Here is a 19457-nt window from a genome sequence, read left to right on the forward strand (position 1 = left end):
TATTATATTATATTAATATATAATATAATATTATACCTATAATACTGTGGTAATAATGCCAACATTTCGCTAAAATTGAGTAATGGTTGGTGATACTATTTACTTGAGCTGGACCAGAACATGCATTTAATTCAAAATCAGAAATGCCGCAACAAGTTAAGGTAGTTAATGTGGATTACATGTCAGAATTAGTCCACAAATGATGACCTTTTAGTGTTTGGTGTCTTCCCTGGCATGCAAATAGCCTAAAATACATCAGATGTAGGGAAAACACAAACTGCTATAGTTCCATTTATGTGCGTTTTTCCTGTTTCGGTGCAGTTTTTGCTGCTGCTCCAGGTGTGTCTCCTGGGACTTGGTGAGTGGCATGGTTTACAGGCTATTGTTGTTTGTAAGTGTGATTAAATTAGATTCAACGGTAATTTGCACAAAGAGCGGGATATAACCTGACTAGTTTTCCAGCATGTTTGTGCTTTCTTCACTCAGCTGTGTAAATTTTGACCCTGATCCCTTCTCTCAATATTTGCACTATGTTTGCATTAACTTATTACTCCGGCAACGAGTCTCAACAGTTGTGGTGTCTACCTTCTGTTTGTCTAGTTTCGAGTGATGAGTGGGGTATGGCTATGTCTCAGCCCTTGGGGAAACAAAAGATACTAATCTGTGCACTGCTAAAGGGAATTATGGTCAGTAATTGGTCTCTTGAGAAATCTTTAGTTGTCTTTTCTCCGCATTGGTATGGGATTAGAAGACATCGTTGTATGTAAAAATTGAGGACACGCACAACACCAATAGTCAGTTTGGTTGTCACAATGCTTTTGCTATGAGTTACAAAAATATATGACCCATTCTCTCGTTTAATTTTAACTTTTACTATTTGCAATGACAACACTTGCAGTATAAGTCCATACTACAATATTAAGTAGTTTTATTCAAGTAACTCCATTTAATATAACAGCTGAAAGGTGAACTTACTTTTAAATGAGTGGTTGTTAAGAGTTGTCTCTGTTGGTATGTTGTTGCTCCTACGCCAAGGTCCTTGTTATCATGGAAACTGCCAGAGTGAGTGTGCACGTTAATACAGGTGTAACCAGTCAGGAACTAGGAACTGTGTTCTTCATTGGCTGCTGAGCTTGTTGAAATCTGACACCGCCGGTCTTATCTCTTACAAAAGTAAACTTGCTTACTGCTCTCAGTAAATAGATGTATTCACTTTAGTGCAAGTGTGGTGTTTACTGTCATACAATCAACTGCTGTCAGAGTAGTCCATCTTTGTTAGTAAATCATGTTATTGTTTACTTCATATGTACATATCCTGCTGTTGTTGATGTGGAAGCATATTGAAATGTTTTATATTGAGAAAAAAAAAAACTTAACTCAATTTTGTATTCTCCTCTGCAGGCCTGTCCGTGGCCAGTCTTGGTCGGAAGTTTTTGATTATGTTTCCCCCGCATAATTACTCAATAGCAAATGTTAGCCATCAAGTAACTATTGCAGCCACTGGTGTTTGGACCTCAGTCACTTTGAAGGTTCTGGGAAGCAGCTTTGTGCAACACATCTACCTCTCTGCTGACCAGTCAAAGATGATTCACCTGTCCGTTGGAATGACCAGTGATCGCTCCTCCTTCCTCCTCAGTGTGGATTCTGTATGGCCTGTTACAGCCCTTGCCTCAATCTGCACCCAGACTGGTTGTGGCCACAGCCTTCTTCATGATGTGTCCTCCTGGGGGACCCACTACTATCCCATTACTCCTAACTTCCTTAACCAGACTGCTGTCAGCCAGATGGTGATCACCAGCTCAGACATCAGTGGCTATCTTCCTCTCAGGGGAAGTGCCTTTTGAAGGCAATGTGTACCCCAGGGGTAGTGTCATTCAGTTGTGTATATAGGGGTGCTGCAGAGTGTCTACCTCCAGAGCAACTCCAGCCTGTCTGGCTCAGAGTTGATCTCCAAAGAAGCTCTAGGTGTAGTGGTTGGTTTCACCTGCTCCAGACACTTGTATGGATCTGCTGAACTGAAACCAGTGACACACTGGAGTTTTCATTACATTATCCCTCCCTTGGTAAACACAGGCATGAGTTCCAGTTTCCTGTTAGCAATGGCTGCTATCAACTCTGACCTGGACGTCACCGCCAGTACTGGGCGAAAGAACGTCTCTCTTGTTGGTGGCATTATGAATGTCATCCCAGTTGTGACCTCAGAAAAAATCCACATTACTAGTGACAGTCCCCTTCAACTTGTTTACTTCAGACGTGGCAATGCACAACATTCAACTCTAACAGCACTGCCATCTGTCGATGATATCTGCCAGACTTTACCTATGTTTGATTCAGGTGATATGAGTGAGCAGCAAGATAAGAGTTCTCACGCAGGGGATTTAAAGTCTGGTGTTCTATTCTCCCAGAAGCCCAACTTTGCTCAGCTGCCCAAATATGCATAGTCCAGTTCTCTTCCCACAGACAGAGATGTGGGACACTGAGTACCATGAACAAGCAACGATATCCAGCAGTGTGTGAGAAAATAGTTTTGTTTTTTTAGGGCTTTGCATTACATGTTGAGCATTTGATGACTGCTAATCCGTGTAACATTAACATGCTACATATACTTCTCTTTTATTTCAGCTGCAGCTTCCTGTGAACAGCTGCACTGTGGTCACACACAGAAGTGCTCTGTCAAAGATGGAAAATCACTCTGTTCTTTGAAAACTAAAATATGCTCTGCATGTGGTGACTCTTATTACCGCACATTTGATGGAAGAGATTTTGTCCTACAGGGAAACTGTAACTACACTTTAGTTTAGACAACCTGTTCAGGCTTAAACGCTTCTGTTCCACTACAGATTAATATAGCCCGAGCATATTTGAACAGTGCCACTGTCTGCACCGTCCACACAGTGCAGATAAGCATCCTTTAATATCTCTATAGTTAAAGAAGACAAAAATCACGTTATGGTAAGTATACTGAACAAACTGAAATTAATCATACACTTTTTGTATGATTAATGGGTCCCTGAACATTTATCCAAGTGGCTCCAGCGTTGTCTTAGACACTGCCTTCGGTCTAACGCTACAGTATGACTGGAAGCACCATCTCCAGGTTGATGTTAGCCCAGAACTGTATGGAGTCTTGTGTGGAAATGCTAATCGCAGCTCCTCAGATGGCATCGTTGCCTCCAATAGCACAGATAAGACTGTGAATTTTACTCTTCCTTGAGTGGTGAACAGTGATGCACGCTACTGTATTGAAGATTGTGTTGGTGGTGTCTCATGTCCAGTGTGCACTCAAGGCCAAACCAAATCTTTTCCTGTCATTAAAGGCAACTTTCTCCGAATTGGGTGCATTCTACTGCAGAGGAGCGGTGGACCTTTTAGACCAGGTTGGACCAGGTTGCCGCTTATATGTTGATCCTGAGCCATTTGTTCGTAGTTGTGTGAACAGCAAAGCTGCCTCTTCTATGTGCAATATTTTGACGGCCTATACCAACATCTGCCAGAGGCTGGAGAACCATCTCCAATACTCGTATGTATGTATGTATGTATGTATGTTTTAAGTGATTAAAGTGGTTCATTTTTTCACAGCTATGGTATTTCCTATGAACAGCCACTATGAGATCTGTGGTTCGGCCTGCCCTGCTACCTGCGGTAACCCAGAGGCCCATAGTAATTGCTCCTTGCCCTGTGTGGAATCATGCCAATGCCACAGGGGGTATCTGCTGAGTGGTGGGGAGTGTGTGCCACATAGCAAGTGTGGTTGTCTTTACCAAGGTCGCTACTATCACCCAAAGGAGAACTTCTGGATGGACAAACACTGCCAGGAGAAATGTGTCTGCCAGCCGAGCTCCAAGAGGGTTTTATGTGCTCAGTCTCATTGCCAGGATGGAAACGTGTGCAAAGTTAGGAATGGAGTCCTGGGCTGTTACATGGAAGTGCCTGGGATGTGCCAAAGGAAAATCGTCATTATACCACATTTTGACGGGCGTAACTTCGATTTGTATGACAACTGTACTTACCTACTCGCTTCTCACTGTCCCACTTGGGGGGACCAGGGAAACTTTAGTGTCGAGGTCCAGAACCAGATGGAGGATGCTACAAATGTTTCCTTTCGTCGTGCTAAAATTATGGTCTCCAGTTATTCCATTGAAATGTCAATTGATCGGAGTAACAGAGTTATGGTAAGTTAATTTATTTTCCACTAGACAAAGTAACATTTTCTCCACTTGCAATGTTAACATTACTCCACTCGTTTCAGGTAAATGGTCTGATACTGCGTCTGTCATCTGTATTGAGCAAAGGCAAAATAAAGCTCTCTGTGACTGGACTCTCAAAGTGTATAGACTGACTTTGGCGTTGTTGTAACATACAGCTCTGATGTCCTGACTGTTCAAGTGCCAAGGATCTACTCTGGTAATCTCTGTGGCCTGTGTGGCAACTTGAATGCTGTTACAGAAGATGATCTGACACTGGCCAACCAACAGTGAACATGAATGCGTGGATGTTCTTATGAACACAAAAGGGTGTATTTCACAAAATGTGTCTCTTTATCAAGGAAAATATTTCTGTGCAAGGTTACTGGATATAGAGGGAGCCTTACAGAGCTGCTATGAAACGGTTGATCCAGAAGATTTCTACAATAACTGTGTTCATGACCTCTGTTATAGTAACCAGACCCTGTGTCCGATTCTGTCTAGCTATGTTGCTGTGTGTCAAGAAATGGGAGCTATAGTGAAAAAATGGAGGACTTCCAGCTTTTGAGTAACTATGGTGAAATGCATTTATTTATTTTTAATGTGTACAAAATTGGAATATTTCAATGAAATTGTCTTTTTTTTCTCCTTCGTAGATCTCTCCTGTCCACCTAATAGTGAATACAGCCTGTGCTCCAGTCACATGACTGACTGTGTAGAAAACCCAAGTACTCAAGCAGCGAAATGCAAAGAGGGCTGTTTCTGCAAACCTGGGTTTTTCCACAGTGGTGGGGGAAGTGTACCAAACTCTGAGTGTGGCTGCATTCACAATGACGTTTACTATGAAATCCATGAGAACTTCTACCCCGATGAGCACCGTCAGCTGCTCTGTCTCTGTGTGGGCCACAACAGAGTACAATGTACCAACCACACATGTCCAGTTGGAACAAAATGTGCCATCAAAGATGGCCAGAGGACATGTCATGCATCACAACCTGTTAAATGTTCAGTCATGGGTAGCAGACACTTCAGGAGACTTTAATATGGGAAGCTGCCATTTTGTTTTATCCCAAGCTTTTGACGAGGAAGAGTCTGACCCCGCTGTTAATATCCAGCAAGGACAGCTGCACCTCAGGGTCCATGGAGTGAACATGTCTTTGGAGAACGAGCATTTGGGAAAAGTAAAGGTAAGCAGTTGCACATTCAGAAACGCAAACTCTTAAGTTTGCATTGATTTTAACTTTAACATTCAAATTTTCCAGATCGATGGTGTTTTGAGGGGTCTTCTTGTCAAGCTGGATCACATAGCAATACTGCATTCTGGCTTGCTGACTCGTGTTGTTATAAAAACAGGGGTTGTTGTCACTTATGGAGGGCCTGATCTGATACAAATGGTGATTCCTGCCTCCCATAAAAAAATGTGTGGCTTGTGTGGAAACATCAATGCTGGTGCTACAGATGACAATCTCAGCCTAAATCTCAGTCTTGCAAGTGATGTTTCCACCTTTGCATCTTCCTGGTCACCTTCACCAACTGGAACGAACTGTTCTGAAGAATGTGATCTCTGTTCAGAGTGCAACTGTACCATGGCAGCTGAATTTGCATCTGATAACCTCTGTGGCATGCTGCTTGCTCCTGCAGGATCATTTAGTGGATGTCACGCCACTGTAGACCCTGAGCCCTTCTTTCAGAATTGTGTGAATGACTTGTGTGTGTCTAATGGGAATAAAGATTTGTTTTGCAGTAGTTTGAGAGGGTACACTCTGCATGCCAGGAGGCAGGTGCCAAGGCCAAACTATGGAGGGGTGAGAAGTGCTGTGAGTATTATCAATCTTGACTTTCTTTTTTGTACGTGTTGTTTTATCAGTCTTTTGTGGTGTGCCAGTGCATGTAAATCATACAGGTCTGCACACATGCTTCTCTTGTACTTTTAGAAGTCTGACAAGCTGTATACAATGGAGTTGACTGATGTACAGTAAGGAGAGCTGGACTATGAACCCATTTTCTTCATTCCCACAGCACTCTCATGCCATGAAAACTCTCACTATAACATATGTGTCAGTGCGTGCCCGGAGTCCTGTGGTATTCTATCCGACATCCCCTGCCCGTGGGCCTGTTATGAAGGATGTCAATGTGAGTCTGGATACATGTGGAGCGGAAATGGCTGCATCAAAGCTGAGAAATAATGTGGTTGCATCTACCTTGGGCACTGCTATGAAGTGAGTAGCTACACATTATTTAGCTTACGCCAACTCCATATTAATTTTCAATTCATCCCAGCAGTTCATTCATGATTTAATCCAGTGAAACCATTTATTTAGAATGTGACCTGAACATTGTAGCTTTGTTTGACTTCAGATAAACCCATTGGTTCATTGGGGTGTGTTTTTAACAAATGGACATAAGCCTGAAAATTAATATCACATGACTGTTCACGTACACTGGACATGCGGGTGCCGGTGTAAACAGGAAGTAGATTGGTTGCTTAGTTACAGAAAATATGACAAAGTATTATAATAGTCTTTAATAATGAAAGGTAATGCTTGATACTTAAAGTCTTCCTCTATAAACTCAAACAGACAAATTTCGTGGAAAGTTTTCAAAGTTTTATTTTTCAAACATGGTTACAACGCTGCTTTCTCTCTCACACGCATCAAATTTACTTCAAAAGGAACACTTACAAATCAGAGTTTACTAGATTATGGGTCAATAAATGTGGTCAACACACATCTGGAGAGCATTTATGCTTTTGTTCCTTTACAGTTTCTGTGTGGATTTCACAATGGTTGTGCAGAACAAAATAAACATTAATAAGAAATAGAAAGTCCTTCATTTTGTGTCCATCGCCCTCCTCAAAGCCACAAACCATGACTTGAAACGTCCGCTCCTTGGGCTGATCACACCACTGGACACGCCTTCCGCTAATCGCTCCAATAACGGCTTGCTTCCTCTGCATGTCGAATGCAGGAGATTTCTAAAATTAAATTCAGCATTTTATAATAACTGCACAACAGCTGCTAGTATAGACAAGGTCAGAAACACCTGTAATCAGTTATCCATGTTGAATTAACCAGGTAGTCGATCGATAATCAAGGCTTTGAGAAAAAGGTCACGTGATAGTGGCCTGACAAATCGGGGAAGGACACGTCATAACTGCTAATCAAGTAGCAAACACAGGTGTCTATGTCATCGTTTTCAAACTTCTCTGGTTCCGCCGTCCACACTACAAGGTAACCCCGGAGTTTTCAAACTTATCCATCCTCTGTAGCAATTTTAAACAAAATTAATTTTAGGTGCGCTGAAATATATTTGTTTTAAAATGGAAACTTAGTAGTGTGGACATGGCCTTAATATTTTGACTCAATGTTTTGGCCAAACGTACACACCTTATCAGTGCATGTGACATGACTAATCACAAAATCCTAGGCCTTTGTGTTTTCCTGGGTTGTTTGTCTATGTTGGTGTGTGTGTGTGTGTGTGTGTGTGTGTGTGTGTGTGTGTGTGTGTGTTACCCAACTCTAAAACAGTGACTCACTGTTCTCTGTAGATCGGGGAGATATCAGAGGCTGGGGGGTGCTCTGGGCGGTGTAACTGCTCTGTCGCTGCTACCATGTGCTGCGAGTCAGCATCTTGCCCCGAGGGAGAGAGCTCCACCCTTAACAATACTTGGGGCTGTGCAAAGAAAGGTAAGCTCAGCTGGTTCTTCTGGGTTGGGTGACATTTCCTGAAAGGCTAACTGTCACTGAGTTGCACAATTTTGCATTATCAAATTCAACTTTAATTTTCTGCCAGGGTTGTTTTGCAACTTCATGGCACACAGGTGTTTTCTTAGTGTCCTGGAATTGGTCCAAAATGAGGTTAAACTGCTGCTCCTTTTGAATAGTTTATGGTATTGTCTTGTTATTGCAATGCTTGTCAATCATAAGTGCTAATGCACCTCTTATTATTTTTGCTTGTCCTCCACAGAAGCCTATGACACTATATTATAATGTGACGCATCACAAATAGTTTGTGTACTTACATTTGCTCCCATTTAATTCAAGCAGTTTTTTTTTTACTCTCTTGAAGACAGAATATTTGCACTTCAACTCAAAACTCAACACATTTACTGATGAACCAAACTGCAATTAATCTGATACTTACTGCCCTAATTCTTTCAGATATTGATTATAAAATCTGTGAAAATGGTCCAGAGCCAACCTCGGCAAGCCCAGTGTTGGGTACTAGGAGGCGACCACTTCTACACATTTGATGGAAAGGTGTTTGAATTTCTAGGAAACTATACCTACACATTTATCCATTTATTGAAGGACACCAGGGAGAATGACATTTTAGGTCGGGGTATAGAAAGACAGGACCCCCAAAGAGTCTTCCTTTCTTAAAGCTATTCATGTTAAAGTGGCTAAAGACAATATTACAATCAACAGAGGGGAACAAGGCCATGCTTGGGTAAGTTTGAATTAGGAAATGCAAACAGTTCTACACACCGTTCTAGCCTCACTGTCAATTTGTGATTTAACTTAATGACAGTTTATGGTTTTTCACAATGTAGATGCACCTGAGCACATTTTCATTTGGTCAACACAAAATCCATTCTACCTGTGCAGGAGGGATCTAGTAATGACAGACGGTCCTCTGCCCAATCTTGGAGGCCTATGCTGCCGCCTGTCAAAATGCCAATATCCAGATCAGAGAGTGGAGGAATAGTACCCTCTGCCATAAGCAAATTTGTGATTTTAAAATGCCTGTTGCAAACAAAAACACAATTAACTGGTTACAGGTTTCTGTGTCTTTGTGTGTGCATTTTTTCCTCCATTGTTGATCATTCTCCTCCTTTTCTATCAGCCATTTCCTGTCGACTGAATATCCATTATAAGTCCTGTGGCTCAGTCTGCCCTGCCACCTGTGAGGACCCATTCAGTTCAAGACCCTGCACCTTAGTTTGTGTGGAGACCTGCCAGTGTGATCCAGGGTTCACCCTGGATGGTGACACCTGCATACCCTTGTCCCAGTGTGGCTGCACTCACAATGGCTACCATTACCACAGCAACCAGACATTCTGGGCTGATGAAGGATGCAATATTCAGTGTGTTTGTGACCCCTACACCCACCAGACTCTGTGCCATTTAGATTCTTGTGGCCCTGATGAATACTGTGGTCTTAAATATGGAGTTAGAAGCTGTGTCCCCCATCCACAGCAGACATGCATGTACACCAGTCATCACATTTTTACAAATGACTATGATTTGAATGGCACCTGTCAGTACCAGTTACTGGACATATGCGGACAGAAACCAGGCATTGATGTCATCCCGGTTCATGTACAGACAGATGGACACCTAGAGTCAGCACTTCATGTCTTGGTCAATGTGAGTGGTGTGCTTGTGGAGCTAAACAGCAAAAACACAGAGCATAGAGGTGAGTGCTAGTATCCTCTTGTTGATTTGCATTCCTTTTTTAATTGTCATGTCACACAAAGTCGTTGTTTACACACTGTATTGGTCATAAATCATATTATAATTAAACCAAACTTCACAGAGATTACTTTTGATAATGTGTTGCCCTGTGCTGATTTTCAAATGCAATTTTGGCCCCACCTACAGGTTGGTGGTGTCAAGAGGAACATGCCCTATCACTTCTGCCCTACTGCACTGGCTTTCTCTCTGGTGCTGCACACTTGCATCTACACAGACATGGGCTTTGAATTGAGCAAAGAGGGCATAGTTGGAATTAGTCTCTCCAGTAAATATGCTAATGCCACTTGTGGTCTGTGTGGTAACTTCTACTCTGATCCTGAGGATGACCTCATAACAAATGGCCCAAAGGAGCGTCTCAGTCCCGAGCATTTTGGAAAAGCTTGGAGAAGTGGGCCGAATGCTTGGTGTGTGAAGGGCTGTCTGGGAGGAAGTTGTCAAAAATGTTCATCTGAGCGTCTGGCCCGCTTTTCTGACCCGGAGGATTGCGGGAAGATTTTGGAAGTCAATGGACCATTTAGACACTGTCATGTCAAAGTGGACCCCTCCAGCTTTTACAAGCGTTGCGTCAGTGACCTGTGTCTTCATGGAGGTCTCCAGCCTGCACTGTGTCACTCCCTGGCAGAGTATACTGCTGTCTGCCTTTCCCACAAGGCTACAGTTTATGCATGGAGGAGTCCTGGATTCTGCTGTAAGTGTTAATGTGCTCCCAGCTCTGTTGTGCCAGTGAATTAAATTAATATCCTCTACACTTGTAACTGTGCTGTTTGGAGTTCAGCATCATTGCACACCAAATGAAATATGGAGTTTGCAGATGCCTGTGCAAGCACACAACACGTCATCATGTTTAGATTGTTGATATTGATCACGCAACATGAGGAAAAGAATATGGAGATTATGTGCAGAAAATCAGATGTATGCCTGTAAATTCTTAATGTTACGTTTTTTCCCCTTGTTTTTTTTTCAAAAGTGTTTGTATAAAGTATTAGATAGTGTGCTGTGACTCATAGTAGTATTGAGGCCACAACCTTCCAGGGGCTATTGGACCACTAGATGGTACTAATGCATCACTGGTCAACCCTAACCCTTTCCAATATTTTCATGTTTTCATGGCCTGTGACTGATGTCTCTTTGTATCTCTACAGACTTGTCCTGTCCCTCCAGTACCAGTTACAACATGAGTTCTGCCTCTGTTCACCTCTGCCTCGGCTGGCAGAATAACACAGTCGAGATGCCTCAAAACATCGGGGAGAACTGCCTCTGTGAAGCAAGTTTAGTTCATAGTGGCAGCTTCTGTGTGTACGCAGAAAACTGTGGCTGCTTTCACCATGGAGAATATCTCTAGGCAGGAGAGGAGGTGTCTATGTGTGAGAAAAGCTGTTTATGTCATGCTGGGGGACACATGACTTGCCGTAATGTCTCCTGTGGAGTAGAGGAGTGTAAGCTTACTATGGGAGTTCAAGGTTGCCACCCCAAACCCAAAGTGGCACACTGCTCTGTTGATGGATCCCAATACACCACGTTTGATGGACAGGCATTTGAATTTCATGGTTCATGTAACTACACCTTGGTGCAGACGTGCCTCAATAAACTGGATGCGGAGCCTGTTTTGATAGCTGCACAGGGCAACCACAGTGAGGGCAGGCAGATCTACTTGCAAGTCAATAAAATGCATTTTAAGACGTCAACAGCTTTTCCTGGAAAAATTGAGGTAATGATTTCACAGCCTTCAACAAGATGTATTAATCTCCCAGCATGCACTGTAAAGGAATGTGTCTTAGCATACACAAACTGATGTATATTATGTTTTTAAACATGAATTATTTCACCCAGGTAAATGGAGTTTACGAGAACCTGCCGTTCTCCCAGAGAAACGTCACTGTAAATCAGAAAAATGGATGGCTAACCATCAAGACCCCACAGTCGGTTGAGCTTATATCAGACCTGCAAAACCACATTATGATCAAGATCCCTGACATCTACCACCAGACAACGTGTGGTCTTTGTGGAAACTACAATGATAATCCCTCAGATGACCTGCAGCTGACACCATGATCTCTGATCCTTACATTGTTGGGTCATCATGGAAGTTGTTTGATAATGAAACATCCTGCAGCGACACATGTGACGGCACCTGTCAACTCTGCCTCTCCCCCATGCCTGAATGCACTTCTGAGCAGTACTGTGGCTTTCTCACCAATCCTGGGGGACCGTTCTCCCCCTGTCACCATTTAGCGTTCCCACAGAAATACTAGTCCCTCTGCATGGAAAACCTTTGTGTTGCAGAGGGCCAACGCTGTTTAGTGAAATTTAAAAGTCATTCAAATGTCAAGTACCGTATTTTTCGGACTATAAAGTGCACCGGATTATAAGGCGCACTGTGAATTAACGTGTGTATGTTCACACATAAACCGCACCGGATTATAAGGCGCATTAAGCAAAACAACACAGTCCGGTAAATCAAACTTTATTCAACTCAGTTGTAACAATAAATACCGGTACAGAAAAATACACTCACTTATCGATTCATTCCTCTTCCACAAATCCATCGAATTCTTCATCTTCAGTGTCTGAGTGAAACAGCTGTGCGATTTCGGCATCAAGAATGCCCGAATCCCTCTCGTCATTTTCCGAGTCAGTCTTGTTGCCGTTATCGGTACTTGGCTGTTCAGTGATGATTCCAGCTTTCGTGAAAGCTCGGACGACGGTTGCGACCGATGGTTACTTGTTGTGCTTATTGATCGATTTTGACTTTTAGTTTAGACATTACATTCCTGTTACGGGCCGATCAGGTAGTGACACAGCGTACCGTAATGCTCCGAATATCCATTGAGCGGAGCGGCTTCGTTGCTTACCAAAGTCGTACTTACACATTTCAGCAGATTTTTGAGCGCATTGTACCACATAAAATCGATCAATAAGCACAACAAGTGACCATACATAAGGCGCGCTGGATTATAAGGCGCACTGTCAATTTTTGAGAAAATTTAAGGATTTTAAGTGCGCCTTATAGTCCGAAAAATACAGTAATTAAATGCAGTAAGATATCATACTAATTAAGACTGTTTTATTTCACAGCTTATCAATGTTCTGAATTCAGCCACTACAGCCAGTGCGCCAATGCTTGCTCCTCACTGTGTCCTGGCATTAGCCAAGCAGTGCAGTGCCCCAGATACTGTGAGGAAGGTTGCCTGTGTAATACTGGACACCTTTATGATGGCCATGTCTGTGTACCAGCAGAGCAGTGTGGCTGCGTACAGGGCAGGAGAAGGTTTAAGGTCAGAAGTAAACACTGATTTGTCCTCCACATTTATTTATTACTCCATTTCTGTTTGCAATGTTACCTCTTCTTCAATAAGCATATTCCAATATATTTTTTTTTATTGTATCTATTTTCAGGCCTCTGGGAGCAAACTGCTACAAAACTGTGCTGTTAACAGCACCTGTGGGCCTCCTTATGCCTGCGAGCAATACTCATGTCCTGCAAAGCACAGTTGTAGAGTCTCAGATGGAATCATGGGCTGTCACAAGGATGGTGAGTATTTGAATTGAAGAACCATGTTTTTAGACACTGATTTTACTTTTCATGTTGAAACTAAAATGACTGTACTTTTCTTTTTAGCGGAGCAAAACCCAGATCCATGTGAGGGAAAATGTGATGAAACTGAGAAATGTCATCTGAGCAGTGGTGTGCCCATATGTGAGAGCCATCGGGGTCTGTGCTGGACCTGGGGAGGCCAGCACTACCACACCTTTGATGGACTCAACTATGACTTTGAGGGAACATGTACTTATCTGCATCGCAGCCAGCTAAGGGGCAGCATGTGGTCTGACACCCTTTAGTGTGTCCAAGACGAACCTTAATGACAACAGAGCTGCATCATTCACACAGGTGGCCATTGTACAAGCTTATGGGTTCATCATCATCCAGCTCAGTTGTGGAAAGGGAAGCATTCATGTAAGTAAATGTCAGTTATTGAATGAAAAATCTGCTTGTGTTTTACTTTCGTCACTAATGAATCTCCTTTATTTTCAGGTTAATGGTCAAGTGACTTAAATTCCTGTTAATCTGTTGCAGGGTAAGATCCAAGTCTCTTACAAGGAGGGCAAAGCTCTACTGAGCACTGACTTTGGTATGCATGTAGTCTTCGATGGGAACTCCACTGTTCTTGTTACTCTGGACCCACGCTACAAGGGCAAAGTGTATGGGCTGTGTGGCAATTTTAACGGTGATCGCCAAGATGACTATCCCGTAACTACACCTGGTTCACCTCCCATTGTCATAGTCGATTCAATCCTGATTGCTTCTATGAAAGTTGTGTTGTTGACCACATGCAAAATGGAGGGTCAAAAGTTGCTCTTGACCAGGCCATATATTCATATTCCGTTGTTTGTGAAGAAGCCAGTGGAGAAACCACGGTGGAGTGACAGTTGGTAAGTTGTTGTGTTGAGGAATGAAAAATATTGCTGTTAAATCATTTCAGATGCGCACTGTCCGAACAATCACTACAAGACCTGTGGCTCAGCATGTCCTCCATCCTGTGAATTTAATGCCACGGTCTGTTACAAGATTTGTGAGGAGGGCTGCTTCTGTAACCCTGGTTTCATCACGAGTCAAAGTGGCTGTGTGCGACCACATCAGTGTGGCTGCACAGACTCCAGAGGCAAATGCTACAACCTCAACTCTACTTCCTGGTCACCGTACGACTGTGGTCACCTCTGTATCTGTGGATCAGCTACTGGAGTGATCCACTGCCGACCTCCCCAGTGCCCCAGAGGAATGGTCTGCAAACAGCAGCACAAGAGGGTGTGTCAACCTGAAAACTCCCAGAACTGTACCATTGTTACAGGGCTGTATTTTACATCCTTTGATGGACATCCTTTTGACTTTAGAGACAGTTGTGCATGTTCTTTGGTTAAAACCATGGCCAACTTAACTGGACTAACACCATTTAATATCACTATCTCTGATGCAAGTTGCCACAAAAGGCTTTTTCATAGCCTTGATTAACACTCTCAATCCATGGTCTGAAGGTGGTGGTGAGAAAAGATGACCCAGGAAAGGTTTTGGTGAGTACTTTGCAAGGTCTCATTGACAGTCTTCAAAAGGAACCACTATATGTCATTTAAAAGTGTATTCTTTTTTTTTTAAATACCCAGGTTGATGGACTGTTTAAGGCCTTGCCATACTCTCACCGACAGGCCATGTAAATGCCTACCCCACACCTTCATCCATCATCATTCACACTGATGTGGGATTACAGCTGACCGTCTAAAACACCGGCACGCTAATTGTTATCCTTCCCAGCAGTTATGGCTCTTCTGTTTCTGGTGTTTGTGGGAATGCCAAAACTGATCCTCATGATGCCAAATGAAGAACTTGCCCAAAATAGGCTAGAGTTTGCCCAAAGCTGGAGGTCTCTGGGAGCGGAGGCCTGCAGATCCAACTATCCCTCCAAACTGAAGGATTGCCCTGTTGAGGCACAAGAGCTTTTTGAAGGCAGCGATTTTTGTGGGGTGTTGTTAAATGAGCAGACTGCGCCTTGGTGTTGAGTCCCAAGCTTTTCTTCCGCAGCTGTGTTGTAACAGATTCCTGCTCTTATAACGGACACTACTCAGCACTCTGCAATTCTATTGCATCTTATGCTGCTGTCTGCCAAGCAGCTCAGCTGCCTGTCAGGCAGTGGAGTGACACTTTTTGTGGTGAGTACATGGTTTAGTCTGTTTTTCACTAGTTAGATTTTATTTTGCTTTAACATCTCAAAGCTGATTATGGTGTCCAGCCTCATAAGGCACTTTTGTACGTCTGTCCAGGTTCAAAGCTGGGAATTTGGCAAGGACTTGAGAGCTTAGTTGTTGACCTTTTTTGTTTTCTTCTAGGTTTTAACATTTCATACAAAGCAGCAATCATGCAAACTTTGTGTGAGGGAAATTCCTATAATTGCCCATGATCTATAACACTTTCACAATATAAATGGGAATGACCGAGGAAGCCTCGAATAGAAAAACCCCACCACAGTTCTCACAAGGTTTTGTCCATCCCGCATTTAACCTTTGCACTGTGTTGCCCTTCTACTTCTACTCTGAGAAAAGATGCCAAAAGTGTAACTGCAATAAAGGAGAATTGACCTGAACACTCATGGAAAACTGTTCAGTAAAGGATGGCCTTGCATTGCAGTATGGGGTGTGCCAAGTGTTTGCTGGCTTTGGCTACATCACTTTTGAGGGTGTCATTCTGCCTCACCATGGAGCTTGCACTTATGTAGTGTCAGCTTTGTCCTCAAAAGCCTTGCATGACTATACTCTGCTACTTAGCTTTGAAAAGGATTCGAATGGCACTTTCAAGATCAGCAGACTAGTATTTAATTTGTGTTCAATGTAAGTGTTGATTGACCCTGAAACTATATGGAAAATACAAGTAATTTCTGGAATCTGTATTCATTTATGATAAAGATAAGTTTCATACAATTTTTGCAGCCTTAAAATCTCCTTGTGCTTTCAGGTAAATGGAGAAGAACGCAGAGTGCCTTTTTAACAATGGAGAATTTAAAGTGAACCAATTCGGCAACAGACTAATTATCATCACACCATCCGGGGTGGGACTTGACTTTTCCCCTACCCAATACCTCAGGTTAACTGTGCCACAGGTCAGGCACCTGTCATCATGAAAAGTAAAAAACAAATAATGCTAAAATAAAATAATAATATAATAAAATTGCTGTATGATTCCAATCATTTCAAGCATTTTTATAATCAAAATCGCTGAATTAGCGCATGTCCTGTTTAAACAGTTTAAACAGAGGAGACACGAGCCTCACCTCAGATTGCGCAATCCCTCACTAACTGGGTTGAGCGCGTGCCTTTTGCTTTCTCATTGTTTGTCACCACTGTAATATCTGTAGACTCTTTTATTATATGTCCTTTCTTTCCATAGAATAGGTAATGTATTTCACGTCTGTGTAGAACATATTTAGTTTTGCTGATCTGACAGAAACCGCAGTGAAAAAGCACCGAGGAGGCAAACACTACTCTGCCTCAAAGAAGAGGGCGAGCGAGAGCCCACGTGTCGGGTTGATGCTGTTCTGTCGTTACTCTTCTTCTACAATTTTCTTCTTCTTCTTATATTTTGCTTTGACCACAACAATGTAAGATTATATATCCAAGCTTAAAAATGTCTCAAAAAACAAGGAAATATGACCAAATCAACAGCAATTCAACGTCGGACAGGTAAAGTAACCTTTTATGTGTTTGTTGTTCTCTTTATTCATCCTTGGTTGTTACACAGAGTATCGCGGCATCTCACGATTTTTGCGGGTGGTGCCCGCGAGCGCTCCGCTTCTGAAACGCTCGCGGTGGAATCAAATATGTACCTTAACTATATGTGTGTAAAGAATGCTGATATGAAAAACAACCGGTAGTCAATGTGCAAGCTGCCAATTGAATGGTGATTGAAGCTTCTCTATTGGGTTCATATATTTGTAAATCTGATTTATGTGGTGTCAGTGCCTCACCAGCCACGAACCTCACCGCACGTCACTGCCACAGGTATACGAGGCCACAGCTTCGGGCCTCTGTGGGAACTTCAATGGGGACAAGTATGGTGACATGGAACAGAGAAGTGGCCTCCTTACTGAAAGCTTTGCAGAACTCCTGCGCAGCTGGGCAGTAGTAGCTCCTGGACAGCGTTGCACTGAGGCCTGTGGGAGAGAATGCAATGAGTGCAGGCCATCCCCACACAAACACATGGTCTGTGATATGCTGTTGATCAATAGTATAGAGTTTTACCGCTGCTGGAACAGTGGTGTGGAGTGTGATATTTACACACTTATGTGCATCAGGGCAGTCTGTGCTGGGGCAGGAAAGATGGCCTCACGTCTGGCACTGGAAGCATATTCTGCAGCCTGCCAGGCTAAAGGAATACCAGTAGGATCGTGGAGAGAGAATACCCTTTGCGGTAAGTGAATAATTGTGATTGCTGTTTAAAGTATGCGATCCACTTCAAATAATTTTTATTTCGTACCATCAGCCCTCCAGTGTCCTGACCACAGCAGCCCAAAGGAGTGTGTCAACTCCAGCTCCAACTCATGCCATGCTCTGCTCCAGTCCGTTTCTTCAGCAACTGGCTGTTCAGAAGGCTGCGAGTGCTTCAATGGAAATGTGTTTGATGGGGCGAGTGTGTACCCTACGGTCAGTGTGGGTGTGTTCTTCGTAAAATGTATTTCAAGGTAAATATAAAAGCTTAATACAGACAGTAAATACTTAAAGGTCACATTGAGTATTTCAGTAGCTACAGAATTGGTTTTGTCTCCTCTTTATCTTAGATGGATGAGCAATTGTACACCGAGGACTGCGCTAAGAGATGCTGGTGCCACCCTCTGGGTGGGGTGCTATGTGAGGAGGCAGGCAGTCTGGGGCAGCAGTGCGCTCTGAGGAATGGTTCCTGGGACTGTTTTGACAGACCTGAAGTTTGTGAGCTCAGGGGCAGCCTCCAAGTCTCCACACTTAGTGGGCAGCAGCTGAGCTTGGAGCCTCGGTTAACTTATGGTCTGATGTCCCTCTGTGACAGGGCAAGTGTGCACTGGTTCAGCCTGGTCTCTTACCATGGACCTTGTCATGGCAGCTCTTCCAGGCTTGTCACTGTGTTTCAAATCATCCTGCATGGATCTACCATATTTACCATACAGGACGGCACATTAATTCACTATTTAATGTGCATATTGAACATTTTATTAAATGAGTATTTTCTCTTCTCACAGTGGCTTCACTGGATGATGACCGACCATTTTTATGTCCTGAGTAATATATATATTGTTGAATGTTTGAATACAGAAGCAATTTAAACAACTTTGTATATTTCTGTGTTTTACACTCTAAAGGATAATGTGCCCTTCTCATACATTTTACGTAATACTGACCACTCTTATCAGTTGGGCCCATACACCTATTTTAAATAAGGTCATCTCTGGCCAGTGTTGTTTGGGTTCCAGGAAAAAAAAGCAATGAAGGCACACCCTTTTATCTAAATCCACAATGTGTACAATAACTAAACCAGGCTTACTGTTGCCCTGCCCAAGGGTTCTGACAAAATGAGCACTAATTCAATATTTGAGTTTTTTTATCGTTTTTTTAGTTTTTGTTTTTTTAATCTAATGCAAACTTATGAGGGTCAAATCATATTTACTTTCTCTCAATCATGAATGATTGGAACACCCTCCACTATGTGCTGTTATTCTTAGGTGACACACAAAACCAACAGAAACCGCCCATTAAACCCAACTACTGCCACTCAGCAGAAATGTTAGTTTAATTAAGATTTGATGGATCAGGTCCACAGGATTATCCCTATCTTCCCAGCCTTACAAGGGCATGTCTGCTTATAAACACAATCTGGTTTAAAGGACGCAATATAAACATTGGCAGAACTTGTGATTTCTGCATTGAGTAGGGTTTACAAGTTTGCAATGTGACGCACAATAAGTTGTGTGGTTAAGGTTTTTCTCAAACTGATAGATGACACAAATGACAAAACACTGGTTGAAGAAATAAGGGCACAAAGATGAAACGAACATGTCACATTTTTACCAAATGTCAGTATTTGACTTTTATATTTAGCACTTGTTAGGGTGCAATTGCGTCACAGCTCGGTTTTTTTTCTACTATAAAAATCTAAGAAAATAAACGTTCTTACTAGAACAACCTAGCATTTGATAAAGCATGTATCTTGAGATGTGAGACATTAGTGGTATTCTACATATTTTTCAAAGCCAAGCCCGATTATCAAATTAGACTTGTGATTTTG

At 42.6% G+C, this 19457-nt stretch overlaps 1 pseudogene; it reads left to right on the top strand.

Annotated features, from left to right (window-relative positions):
- The first annotated feature begins 143 nt into the window (after positions 1-143).
- LOC137891066 (IgGFc-binding protein-like) lies at positions 144-18539 on the top strand (annotated as a pseudogene).
- The last annotated feature ends 918 nt before the right edge of the window (positions 18540-19457 follow it).

This window comes from Cebidichthys violaceus, unplaced genomic scaffold (genome assembly GCF_023349555.1).
Source record: "Cebidichthys violaceus isolate CVI_PGR_0920_01 unplaced genomic scaffold, fCebVio1.0.p SCAF_7, whole genome shotgun sequence".
Lineage (NCBI taxonomy): Eukaryota > Metazoa > Chordata > Actinopteri > Perciformes > Stichaeidae > Cebidichthys > Cebidichthys violaceus.